The sequence below is a fragment of the Macaca mulatta genome, chromosome 14 (assembly GCF_049350105.2).
Source record: "Macaca mulatta isolate MMU2019108-1 chromosome 14, T2T-MMU8v2.0, whole genome shotgun sequence".
Taxonomy (NCBI): Eukaryota; Metazoa; Chordata; class Mammalia; order Primates; family Cercopithecidae; genus Macaca; species Macaca mulatta.
The window spans coordinates 3,276,245-3,289,317 of record NC_133419.1 but is presented as its reverse complement, the minus strand read 5'-3'; the positions used below and the strand labels follow the sequence as shown (position 1 = coordinate 3,289,317).

At 47.0% G+C, this 13,073-nt stretch overlaps 2 pseudogenes; one reads left to right on the top strand and one right to left on the bottom strand.

Moving 5' to 3' along the window:
- On the bottom strand, positions 1 to 7,856 carry LOC100427073 (uncharacterized; annotated as a pseudogene).
- A 3,147-nt stretch (positions 7,857 to 11,003) lies between these two features.
- On the top strand, positions 11,004 to 11,611 carry LOC144334568 (uncharacterized; annotated as a pseudogene).
- The last annotated feature ends 1,462 nt before the right edge of the window (positions 11,612 to 13,073 follow it).

Genomic DNA, 13,073 nt, shown 5'->3' with positions numbered 1-13,073 from the left:
GTTTGGATGCCTCCTCCAAATCTTATGTTGGTGAGGCCTGCTGGGAGGTGTTTGGATCATGTGTATAGATTTTTCATGGATGGTTTAGCACCATCTCCTTGGTGATGAGGAAGTTCAAGCAAGATCTGGTTGTTTAAAATGTGTAGCACTGACCGGGCATGGTGGCTTATGCCTGTAATCTCAACACTTTGGGAGGCTGAGGCCGGCAGATCACCTGAGGTCAGGAGTTCGAGACCAGCCTGACCAATAGGGAGAAACCCCGTCTCTACTAAAAATACAAAATTAGCCAGGTGTGGTGGCACATGCCTGTAATCCCAGCTATTCAGGAGGCTGAGGCAGAAGAATCACTTGAATCTGGGAAGCAGAGGTTGTGGTGAGCCGAGATCATGCCATTGTACTCCAGCCTGGATGACAAGAGCAAAACTCCATCTCAAAAAAAAAAAAAAAACAAAAAACGTGTGGCACCTGTCCCTCCACCAGCTCTGTCTTTCTCAGCTGTCACCATGTGCCATGCCTGCTCCCGCTTTGCCTTCCACCATGAGTAAAAGCCCCCTGAGGGCCTCACCAGAAGCTGAGCAGATGTTGGTGCCGTGCTTGTACAACTTGCAGAACCATGAGCCAATTAAACCTTTTTTCTTTATAAATTACCCAGTCTCCGGTATTTCTTTATAGCAACACGAAAAAGAGCCTAATACAGAAAATTGTACCAGGAGTGAGATGTTGCTACAAAGACACCTGAAAATGTGGAGGTGACTTTGGAACTGGATAATGGCCAGAGACTGGAAGCTTTTGGAGGGCTCAGAAGAAGAAAGAAAGATGAGGAAAAGGTTGGAACTCCTGTGAGACTGGTGAAATGGTTGTGTCCAAAATAATTACAGTGATAAGAACCATGAAATCCAGCCTGATGAGGTCTCAGGGAAATGAGGAACTTGCAGGAAACTAAAAACAAAGGTCACATGTGTTATGCCTTGACAGCCAGCTTGACTGTATTGTGTTTCATGCCCTAGGGGGCTCTGAAACTTTCTACTTAGGAGTGGTGACTTAGGATATCTGGTGGAAGAAATTTCTAAGCAGCACAACATTCAAGTTGTGGCCTGACTGAATCTAACGTCGTACTCTCACATGCAAGAGCACATACATGAATTAAAGTTGGAATTTATATTTAAAAGGGAATCAAAGTGTAAAAGTTTGGAAAGTCTGCAGCATGGCCATGTGGCAGAGAATGAAAAAGCATTATCAGGAGAGGAATCCAAGCAGGCTACAGAGCAACCACCTGCTAGAGATATTAGCATGACTCAAAACAAACAAACAAAACACAACCCAAGTGCTAATAGCCAACACAATGGGAAAAGACTTCAGACGCATTTCAAAGGTGTTTGAGACAGCCCCTCTCATCACTGACCTAGAGGCCTAGGAGGACTGCATGGTTTCAGGGGCTCAGCCCAGGCCCTCACTGCCCTGCACAGCCTTGGAGCACTGCTCCCCACACATAGGCTGCTCCAGCTCCAGCCTCAGCTCAAAAGACCCCAAAGATAACTCTGGCTTCAGAGGATGCAAGCCATAAGCCTTGGTAGCTCCCATGTGGTGTTAAGCCTGTAGATGTGTAGAGTACAAGAGTGAAGGAGGCTTGCGATCCTCTACCTAGATTGCAGAGGATTTATGAGAAAGCCTGGGCACTCAGGCAAAAGCCTGATGCAGGGGCAGAGCCCACACAGAGGGTATATACTAGGGCAGTGAAGAGGGGAAACGTGGGGCAGGACGCCCACATAGAGTCCCCACTGGGGCACTGCTTAATTGAGCTGTGGGAAGGAGGACACCATCCTCCAGGCCCCAGAATGGTAGAGCCACTGGCAGCTTACATCTTGAGCATGGAGAAGCTGCAGGCACCCAACTCCAACCCATGAGAGAAGGTGCAGGGGTGAACCCTGCAAAGTCACGAGGGTGGAGTTCCTCAAGGCCTTAGGAGCCCACCGCTCACCCCAGTGTACCCTGGATGTGGGACAGGGAGTCCAAGGACATTACTCTGGAGCTTTAAGATTTAATGGCTGCCCTGCTGGATTGCAGACATGCATGGGGTCTGTAGCCCCCTCCTTTTGGCTGATTTCTCCCTTTTGGAATGGGAATGTTTACCCAGTGCCTCTACCCTCATTGTATCTTGAAAGTAAATAATGTGTTTTGGTTTTCACAGGTTCATAGGTGGAAGGAACTTGGACTTTGGACTCGATGTTGGAATCAGTCAAGACATTGGGAGGACTGTTGGGAAGAGATGATTCTATTTTCCAACGCGAGGACATGAGATTTAGGGGTCGGGGTATAATGATATAGTTGGGATGTTCCCTCCAAATCTCTTGTCGAAATGTAATCTCCAGTGTTGAAGGAGGGGCCTGCGGGGAGGTGTTTGGATCATGGGGGTGGATCCCTCATGACGGGCTTAGCATCATCCCCTTGGTGATGAGTGGGTTCACTCAGATCTGGTTGTTCACAAGCGTGCGGCCCCTCCTCACCCCTTGCTCCCACTCTCACCATGTGGTGTGCCTGCTCCTGCTTTGCCTTCCGCCATGAGGAAAAGCTTCCTGAGGGCCTCCCCAGAAGCTGAGCAGAGGTGGGTGCCACGCTTGTGCAGTCTGCAGAACCATGAGCCATTCTAACCTCTTTCCTTTATAAATTACCCAGCCTCCAGTATTTCTTTAGAACAATGCAAAACTGAAAATGGCATGACTAAAATATAAAGACCTTGGATAACTTTTGAAATCTAAAAAGGTAAAATTAATATTATCTGGGGGAGTCAACACAGGAAAGATGAGAGCACTTGGGCAGAGGCTGTTGACCACTGGTCACATGTGGTCAGCAGAGAGCAGGTGACCAGCACCCTGGGGCTTTGTGGGAAGCACCAGACAGCCTGGAGCTGAGGTATTAATTGTAGGAGCCAAAACAAATGGGGAAAAAGACAAATTTAGCACACAAAGAAAGTAGATGCTCAACTGAGCCAGGAGGAAGTCACTAGCGAAGAGGGAAAAAACAGAGCTCTGGAAAAATAGTGTAAACAGTCACAAGGAAGGGACCCTGTATCATGCCTGACCTCTGGACAGGTATATAAAGAGCCCAGCCTCAGGGAGCTCCACACCTGCACCTCCCTCTCACCTGCTCCTCTACCTGCTCTATTCTCAATCCACCAGAACCATGGGCTGCTGTGGCTGTTCCGGAGGCTGTGGCTCCAGCTGTGGGGGCTGTGGTTCCGGCTGTGGGGGCTGTGGCTCCGGCTGTGGGGGCTGTGGCTCCGGCTGTGGGGGCTGTGGCTCCGGCTGTTGTGTGCCTGTCTGCTGCTGCAAGCCTGTGTGCTGCTGTGTGCCAGCCTGTTCCTGTTCCGGCTGTGGCTCCTGTGGGGGCTCCAATGGGGGCTGTGGGTCCTGTGGGGGCTCCAAGGGGGGCTGTGGCTCTTGTGGGGGCTCCAAGGGTGGCTGTGGCTCTTGTGGAGGCTCCAAGGGGGGCTGTGGCTCTTGTGGGGGCTCTAAGGGGATCTGTGGTTCTTGTGGCTGCTCCCAGCGCAGTTGCTGCAAGCCCTGCTGCTCCTCAGGCTGTGGGTCATCCTGCTGCCAGTCCAGCTGCTGTAAGCCCTGCTGCTCCCAGTCCAGCTGCTGCAAGCCCTGCTGCTCCCAGTCTAGCTGCTGTGTCCCCGTGTGCTGCCAGTGCAAGATCTGAGGCTCTGGACTCAGGCCTCATGTGAGTCCTGCTAACCCCATATTCTGAAGCTGTGACCTGTCCTTCATCGTTGAGCCCCAAACCACTGCCCAGAGTCCATTCCTCACTACAAGATGAACCATATCTGGCTGCCTTTTCCTAAGGAGAGTCCACCCTAATCAATGTCCATTGTCTCTCCTAACAAATTCTCTTCCCAAGTCAACTGCAACTGCAGTTGAATCACCCCTCGCCTGCTAGCCTCGCCTTTGCTTGTCTATTCAGAGGCCTGAGCTCCTGAACCCACTTGCAGTCCTGTCTTTTCCAGCTGGAAGCAGCTGGCCATGAGCGTCCCACCTGCAACAAGGTGGGTGTTTAAGAGGCTTCCTTGGAGTCCCTTTGCATGTCCAACACTCTGCTTTATCTGAAATGAAAAGTTGCAAACTAATAAAAATACCATGCCGACAAACTGAAACACGTATCTTGCTGACTTCTCTGTTGTTCGGCGTCATTACTATGGCTATAGCTATTGTTCTCTTTTTCTTGTATTTCGGACTGTGTGGGTCTGATGGTGATGTTGGTGGATGGTGATGTTGGTGGAAGGTGCTAGGATGGGGCTGGCTGTCTCCCCTGCCTCTCATCTCCTTCCCGGCTGACCCCTCTTTTCTCAGATCCCTTTTCTTCCTAGATCTTTCCAGCTATTGATCTGATGGAGACAGAACTGTTCCTCAGACCAGGGCCACAGAAGCAGAAGAGGCTGCTGAAAGCTCTGGGGAGTTCAGACTTGCCTCCTTTCCCTGGTCCAGACCTCTGCCATCTTCCTTTGGGAAGTTTTTGTACCCAACTTACTCTGATTGCCTTTGTTGTTACACAGCCCGTTACCTCTGTAAATAAACACTCCTAACACCAAGCCAATATTGCCTTTTAAGAATTCTGAAAGGGCTGAGCTTGGTTGCTTATGCCTATAATCCCAGCACTTTGGGAGGCCAAGGCAGGCGGATCATTTGAGGTTAGGAGTTTGAGACCTGCCTGGCCAACATGGTGAAACCCTGTCTCTACTAAAAATATAAAAATTAGCTGAGTGTGGTGGCATGTGCCTGTAATCCCAGCTACTTGGGAGGCTGAGGCAGGAGAATGGCTTGAACCTGGGAGGTGGAGGTTGCGGTAAGTCGAGATTGCGCCACTGCACTCCATTCTGGGCGACAGAGCAAGACTCTGTAAAAAAAAAAAAAAAAAAAAAAAAAAGACAATATTAATAGAATTGAATTATTTCAAGTTATTTGGAAACACAGCAATTTATTGGTGGGATATGTCCTAAGAACATAGAAAGAACACAAAAATAAAATTCCTAAGCTGTTTTTAGAAGTCATGGTGGCAGTGGTAGTATGGTTGATATCCTGCTGTGAATGTTGTATGGAAAAAGCAAATGCATTAATTAGGTTGGTATCAGAACTGGAATTTTTGGTGTGGAACTGATGAGGTTAAGTAAAAACCTTGTCATCCTGAATTTGAATTAGACATATCGATATGAAATCATGATGTATTTTATCCAAATAAAAACAGTTTCCTCCTCCACTGAAAGACTCAGAAACAATGAGCCATCCTGTAGCAGTGAACACGCCTAGCACCAAGACTGTTGTCTTCAAATGCTGTTTATTGTATCTCCCTGGAACCTGGCTTCTCTGGTGAATGGGCTGGAAGTGAACAAGATGAATCTAGAACATCTTGTCATCCCAGAAAGCAGAGATGATAACTAAGACTAATGCAGTTACATCAAAAGAACTAAAGAGTCAGCTGGGCAAGGTGGCTCACGCCTGTAATCCTAGCACATTGGGGGGCTGAGGCAAGTGGGTCACTTGAGGTCAGGAGTTGGAGACCAGCCTGACCAACATGGTGAAACCCTGTCTCTACTAAACACAAGAAATTAGCCAGGTGTGGTGGTGCATGCCTGTAATCCCAGCTACTTGGGAGGCTGAGGCAGGAGAATCCTTTGAACCTGGGAGGCAAAGATTGCAGTGAGCTGAGATGGTGCCATTGCACTCCAGCCTGAGTGGCAAGAGCCAAACTCTGTGTAAAAAAAAAAAAAAAAAGATAAGAGGCAAACCTGGAGAAACTCTCTGTAGACAGACTTAGGACAATCTGAACACCAATTTCTTAACTGGACTGATACACATCAAGTATGTTTAAACTAGGAGTAAGTAATCATACACAAAAAATAATAATACAGATACTATGCAAATGGTAAAACTTAGTTGCCTGTAGAGGATTCTAGGAATCAATGCATTATTTTGAAGATGACTAAGTAAAGGAAAATAATCAGGCACTTACTCTATCTCTGATAGACAAACTTTATCTTATGGTAACAAAATTAGAGGAAGTATTCCAGTTTATAAATAAAGAAGAAATCATAGAATTAGAAACTTAGCATTTTGTAACCCCTAATGAAATAATGGGACTACCAGATTTACTGCATGCAGCCAAATCAGTGGAAAATTTATAGCCTTAAATGCATATGTTAGAGTAAAAAATAAAAGTTTAAGCTCATTTAGCCAAAAACCTATCTATAAGACTGGCAGTGTTGCCACACAGAGCACAGAACGGGGTGGTAATTAGGGCTCTTTATAGGTATCCTGGTTCTCCTCTTCTTCTGGGAACAGGTCAGATGGCAGGTGGTAGAGTGGCCCTTCCATGAGCCCTCTCTAAGTCAGGTGTGACCGTGTGATTTGCTTGCCTCAGTGGGAAGAAGTCTGAAGTACCTGCTGCAGTTTTCTGAATTCTCTGTTTCTTCTCCTACCATGACCACTAATGTTCCAAGCACTGGCTGCTGCTTCCGACTGAGTCCCAGAGTGACGAAGCACAGAGCAGAGTCACCAGCTGATGTGCAGTGGCCTGCGATGTGAACAAGAAGCAAGCCTGTGTCGTGTGAAGTCACTGAAACGTGGGGGTGGCTTGTGTGGGCAGCATAATTGGTCCATCCTGGCTGACCCAGAAACCAACCAGAACAAAAACATAGCATTGAGACCTTGGTTTATTGGTCAGGAGGTGGGTGGAAAGGAAAGTTATCAGAGGCGAGAAAGGTAGTTGTTATGTATTTGGTAAGACTGTCCCAGATCGTGTATCCCTAAGGAAAGAGTTCAGAAAACACAAGGCCCCTCCTGCGTGGGTTGTTGTGGCTGCATTTATCAAAGCATTACAAGAACAGGGTGAGCTCGAAAGAACCAGCTGGTTTTGCCAGCCAGGAGGAAAGTTCTAGAAAGCCTGGAGAAATCTGGGGAGCTACAGAGTTCTCAGTTCTGCCTGGTAAATGATAACACTTAGAAGGCCTTTGAGCAGCAAAGGACAATTAAAGCTGAAATGAAAGGAACCCTCTTTAAGGGTACACTTTGATGAGATTCCATGAGGGTGGACCACACTGCAGGTAGGGAGTTGGTGGCTGCATCCAGCCTGGCCAGTGGGGCAGGAGGGGCTGCTGTGGGGTCAGTGGGTCCAGAAGAAAATGCCGGAAACTTCTCCCTCCATGGCTCACTGGGCGTTCTCTTTGCTTGGCCTGTGGCTCCCGTGGGTAAATTCATGTCTTGCTATGTGATGAAGAGATTTCTCCAGGGAAGAAGGGGAGGTGTTTGGCCCAGGAAGGACCCAGTGACCTGCAGATCAAAGACGGCCTCCCTACCTCAGTAATGGGCACCAGAGAAAAGCCTGCTGCCAGCCGTCCATTGGAAATGGGCCCAACAGAACCAATGCTGTCTGTGCTTGGGGTGTGGGGGGTAGAAGAGAAAGCAAAAGAAAACCGAAACCTTCCTTAATAATGAACAGATGACACGTGATAGTTAGCAAGATATAGGACACAGTTGTAACTCTCCGTGAAATCAACAAAGAGAAAATCGAGCGTTGGATATTTCATGCGTAATTTTTTGATAAAATCATAGGATTGCCTGCTGCAACATCCTTCATTTCACAGTTGACCATTACAGAATGATGCTGAAGGGAGTCACATTGCAAAAACAACTGAGCTCCTTCTCATCCTTCACAAACGCCTCTCTTTGAGGTCAATCCACCCCGTTGGGAAGCCCCTATCTTTTCTCCTTGGCCAGCTTCTCTTTCAGGGTGAACTGCCTGATCTTCACTGCGGTGGCCTTGCCTGGCTCCCACCAGAGGTTCTCCAACGTCACTTTCATCGACATCACAGAATCCTACGTTTCTTTTTTTTGCAAGCATTGCAATTTTACTTACAATTTGCATTGTAAATACGACTGTGGAAAATTTATTTAGGAGAGCTGGTTCTGCAAAAACATGGAAGAGATCTGGGAGGGGGTGTGTGGGAATAAGTGATATTGTTAAGTAAGTGAGCTGCTTGAGTGGAGAACACTTTCAGAAGTGGTCAGCCTGGGCTGGGCATGGTGGCTCACTCCTGTAATCCAGTTCTTTGGGAGGTTAAGGAAGAAGGAACGCTTTAGCTCAGGAGTTCAAGACCAGCCTGGGTGACATAGCAAGACCCCATCTCTACAGAAAAATAAAAAAAATTAGCTGGGCATGGTGGTGCACACCTGCAGTCCCAGCTAATGGGGAGGCTGAGGTGGAAGAATCTCTTGAGCCTGGGAGGTTGAGGCTGCAGTGAGCTATGATTGCACCACCACACTCCAGCCTGGGTGACAGAGTGAGACCCTGTCTCAAATAAATAAATAAATAAATAAATAAATAAATAAAATACATGGTCAGCTTGTTTACTTGTTTGTGATTCTTTTCTTTTTTTCTTTCTTCTTCCTCTTTTTTTTTTTTCAATAGAGGTAGAGTCTCACTGTGTTGCCCAGGCTGGTCTTGAACTCCTGGGCTCAAGGGATCCTCCTACCTCAGTCTCTCGAGTAGTTGGTACTACAGGCATGCACCACGGCTGCTAATGAATATTTTCAGAACCTGATGGTTTCCTGCCCCCCACCCCCACCCCAGGAATCTTGGATAATGAGTGTAGGGAGACCCTGCATGGAGCCTAGAGATGCTGGCTGGGTGTGGAGTGGTCACCAAGGGAGCATCTTAGCAGGAATCTCTGGTCAGAGTGATCGGGGAAACAGACTCAGTCCTGAGACAAGCAGGGGACACCTTCAGCTCACGGACAGCAGACTGTGGAGCTGCTCAGCCTCTGTAATTACATAGTCCAATTCTTCAGAATCATCTATGTATCTGTGTATCTATGTATCTATCTATCTATCTATCTATCTATCTATCTATCTATCATCTATGTGCCTCCTTATCCATCTATGTTTTTGTTGTTGAGATGATCAAGTTGGTTCTAAAATTTCGTTGGAAAAGCAAAGGAATTAAAAAAAAGAAAGCAATCTTTAAAAAGAAGAATGAAGTTGAAGTCTCATAATACTTGTCTTCAAAATCTCCCATAATGTCACAGTGACGCTGTGTTTGCATTAGGAAGCAGCATACAGACCGCAGAGCAGGACACAGGAAAAAACTTGCCATAGTGTCGGCTGATTCTCATTAAAAACACCATGATTCCTGTGGGATAAGGATGGCTGGTTGGTTGGTTTATTTATTTATTTATTTATTTATTTATTTTATTTTATTTTATTTTATTTTTGAGATGGAGTTTTGCTCTTGTTGCCCAGGCTGGAGTGCAATGGCATGATCTCGGCTCACTGAAACCTCCACTTCCCAGGTCCAAGTGATTCTCCTGCCTCAGCTTCCTGAATAGCTGGGATTACAGGCATGTGCTACCACGCCCAGCTAATTTTGTATTTTTAGAAGAGACAGGGGCTTCTCCATGTTGGTCAGGCTGGTCTCGAACTCATGACCTCACGTGGCTTCCCAAAGTGCTGCTATTACAAGAGAACCACCTTTGTTTGTTTGTTTGTTTTGAGACGGAGTCTTGCTTTGTCGCCCAAGCTGGAGTGCAGTGCCACAATCTTGGCTCACTGCAACCTCTGCCTCCTGGGTTCAAGCGATCCTCTTGCCTCAGCCTTCTGAGTAGCTGGGATTACAGGTGTCCACCACCATGCCCAGCTAATTTTTGTATTTTTAGTAGAGATGGGGTTTCGCCACGTTGGCCAGGCTGATCTCGAACTCTTTACCTCACGTTATCTTCCCTCCTCGGCCTCCCAGAGTGCCTGGATTACAGGCATGAGCCACTGCGCCTGGCCACGATGGTCTTTTTATCAAATGCTGCTGAAACAATTGGATGAAAATGTGAAAAAATGGATCTCAACTCGTACCTCACATTACACACAAAAATTAGCTTGAGATCCATCATAGAACTAAATATAGAAACCAAAACTCTAATGCTTCTAGAGGAAAAGCTAGGAAAGAGAGTTTTCTTTTTTTTTTTTTTGAGACGGAGTCTTACTCTGTCACCCAGGCTGGAATGCAGTGGCACGATCTCGGTTCACTGCAAGCTCCGCCTCCTGGGTTCACACCATTCTCCTGCCTCAGCCTCCTGAGTAGCTGGGACTGGAGGCCACCACGCCTGGGTAATTTTTTGTATTTTTAGTAGAGATGGGGTTTCACTGTGTTAATCAGGATGGTCTCGATCTCCTGACCTCGTGATCCGACCGCCTCAGCCTCCCAAAGTGCTGGGATTACAGGTGTGAGCCACCGTGCCCAGCAGAAAGAGAGTTTTCAAAAAGGTCACAAGAAAGCACTAACTGTCAAAGAAAAAAATGTTAAATTGCACTTCAAAATCAAAAACATTTCCCTATAAAAAGAAGTTCAGATAATAAGGCAAATCAAATACTGGAAAATTATGTATTATATTTTACACATACATATATATTATATATACACATATGTAGGGAAAAGAAAGAGAGATCAGACTGTGACTGTGTCTGTATAGAAAAGGAAGATATAAGAAACTCCATTTTGACCTGTACCCTGAACAATTGCTTTGCCCTGAGATGCTGTTAATCTGTAATTTTGCCCCAACCTTGAGCTCACAAAAACATGTGTTGTATGGAATCAAGGTTTTATATTTTTATTTTTATTTTTATTTTATTTTATTTTTTTTTTTTGAGACGGAGTCTCGCTCTGTCGCCCAGGCTGGAGTGCAGTGGCACGATCTCGGCTCACTGCAAGCTCCGCCTCCCGGGTTCACGCCATTCTCCTGCCTCATCCTCCCGAGTAGCTGGGACTACAGGCGCCCACAACCGCGCCCGGCTAATTTTTTGTATTTTTAGTAGAGACGGGGTTTCACCGTGGTCTCGATCTCCTGACCATGTGATCCGCCCGCCTCGGCCTCCCAAAGTGCTGGGATTACAGGCGTGAGCCACTGCGCCCGGCGGAATCAAGGTTTTAGAGATCTAGAGCTGTGCAGGACGTGCCGTGTTAACAAAATGTTTACAGGCAGTATGCTTGGGAAAAGTCATGGCCATTCTCCAGTCTCAATAAACCAGGGGCGCAATGCTCTGCGGAAAGCTGCAGGGACCTCTGCCCTGGAAAGCTGGGTGTTGGCCAATATTGTCCACGTGATAGCCTGAGATACGGCCTCATGGGATGGGAAAGACCTGACTGTCCCCCAGCCCAACACCCGTGAAGAGTCTGTGCTGAGGAGGATTAGTAAAAGAGAAAGGCCTCTTGCAGTTGAGATAGAGGAAGGCCTCTGTCTCCTGCCTGCCTCTGGGAACTGAATGTCTCAGTATAAAACCCGATTGTACATTTGTTCTATTCTGAGATAGGAGAAAACCCCCCCTGTGGTGGGAAGCGAGACATGTTGGCAACAATGCTGCTCTGTTATTCTTTACTCCACTGAGATGTTTGGGTGGAGAGAAGCATAAATCTGGTCTACGTGCACATCCAGGCATAGTACCTTCCCTTGAACTTACTTGCAGCACAGATTCCTTTGCTCACATGTTTTCTTGCTGACCTTCTCCCCATGATCACCCTGCTCTCCTGCCGCATTCCTCTTGCTGAGATAGTGAGAATAGTAATCAATAAATACTGAGGGAACTCAGAGACCGGTGCCGGTGCAGGTCCTCCATATGCTGAGCGCCGGTCCCCTGGGCCCACTGTTCTTTCTCTATACTTTGTCTGTGTCTTATTTCTTTTCTCAGTGTCTCATCTCACCTGACGAGAAATACCCACAGGTGTGGAGGGGCTGGCCCCCTTCACACATATATACATGTATATAAAACACACGTGTAAATATATATACATACATATGGCAAAGCATTTCATTCATATATTCTTGATATCGAATTTATGAAGAGTTCCAATAAGTCAATAACAAAAAGAACAAAAAAAAAAACCTACGATAAAATGGGCAAACAATTTTAACAAGACCTTTTAACAAGAAAGATGTGAAAATGGCCAGTGCAAGAAAGGATCCTTGCGAACATTAGTCATCAGAGAAACACAGGTCAAAATCCACACGAGATGCGATTGTACCCCCATGCGATGCCTCACGTTTGAAAAGCTGCCGGGCGGTACTGACAGGCCTGGTGCAGCTGACAGTCCCAGGCACCGCTGGGGAGGGGAAAGCAGCACGAGCGTTTGGACAGCTGTCCGTTTCTTAGCAAGTTAAACATACACTACTCTATGGTCTAGCAAGGCCAGTGCTCAATATTTAACCAAAAGATTAAAACTAAAAACATGAGTACGGAAGGACTGGAAGGCATGTTTACGTGTCATTCATCATAGCCCCAAACTGCGAACAATTCAAATATCTATGAACGTGAGAATGGGGGAACGCAGTCGAGAGTATTTTTACACGAAACACTACGCAGTGATTAAAAAAGAAGAATAAGACTAGGCGTAGTGGTTCATGCCTGTAATCCCGGCACATTGGGAGGCTGAGGCAGGTGGATCGCCTGAGCCCAGGAGGTCAAGGCTGCAGTGAGCCATGAGGGCACCACTCTGCACTCCAGCCTGGGTGACAGAGCAAGACCTTGTTTCAACAAAAAAAAAAAAAAGAAGAAGAAGAAGAAGAGCAAATCATTGACACACAGAATAACATCGTGAGGGAAAGAAACCAGAGTACATTTTTAATGATTTCATTTCTGCGACATTCAACAGCAGGCAGAACCGGTCAGCAGAGCTGTGCCTGTAGTGATGGGTGGGAAGGGAAGGCCGTGAAAGTGAACCTCTGGGGGTGGAGCAGTTGGTCATGGTTGGGGTGATGGGCACACAAGTACGTGTTTAGCAGAACTCATGGAACTGCACACTCAAAATACGTGCAGAGCCCAGGAGGCCAAGGCTGCAGTGAGCCAGGATCTCACCACTGCCCTCCAGTCTGGGTGACAGAATGAGACACTGTCTCAAAAAAAAAAAAAATGCAGTGCAGGCGCGGTGGCTCAGGCCTGTAATCCCAACACTTTGGGAGGCCGGGGCAAGGGGATCACTTGAGGTCAGGTGTTTGAGACCAGCCTGGCCAACATGGTGAAATGCCATTTCTACTAAAAATACAA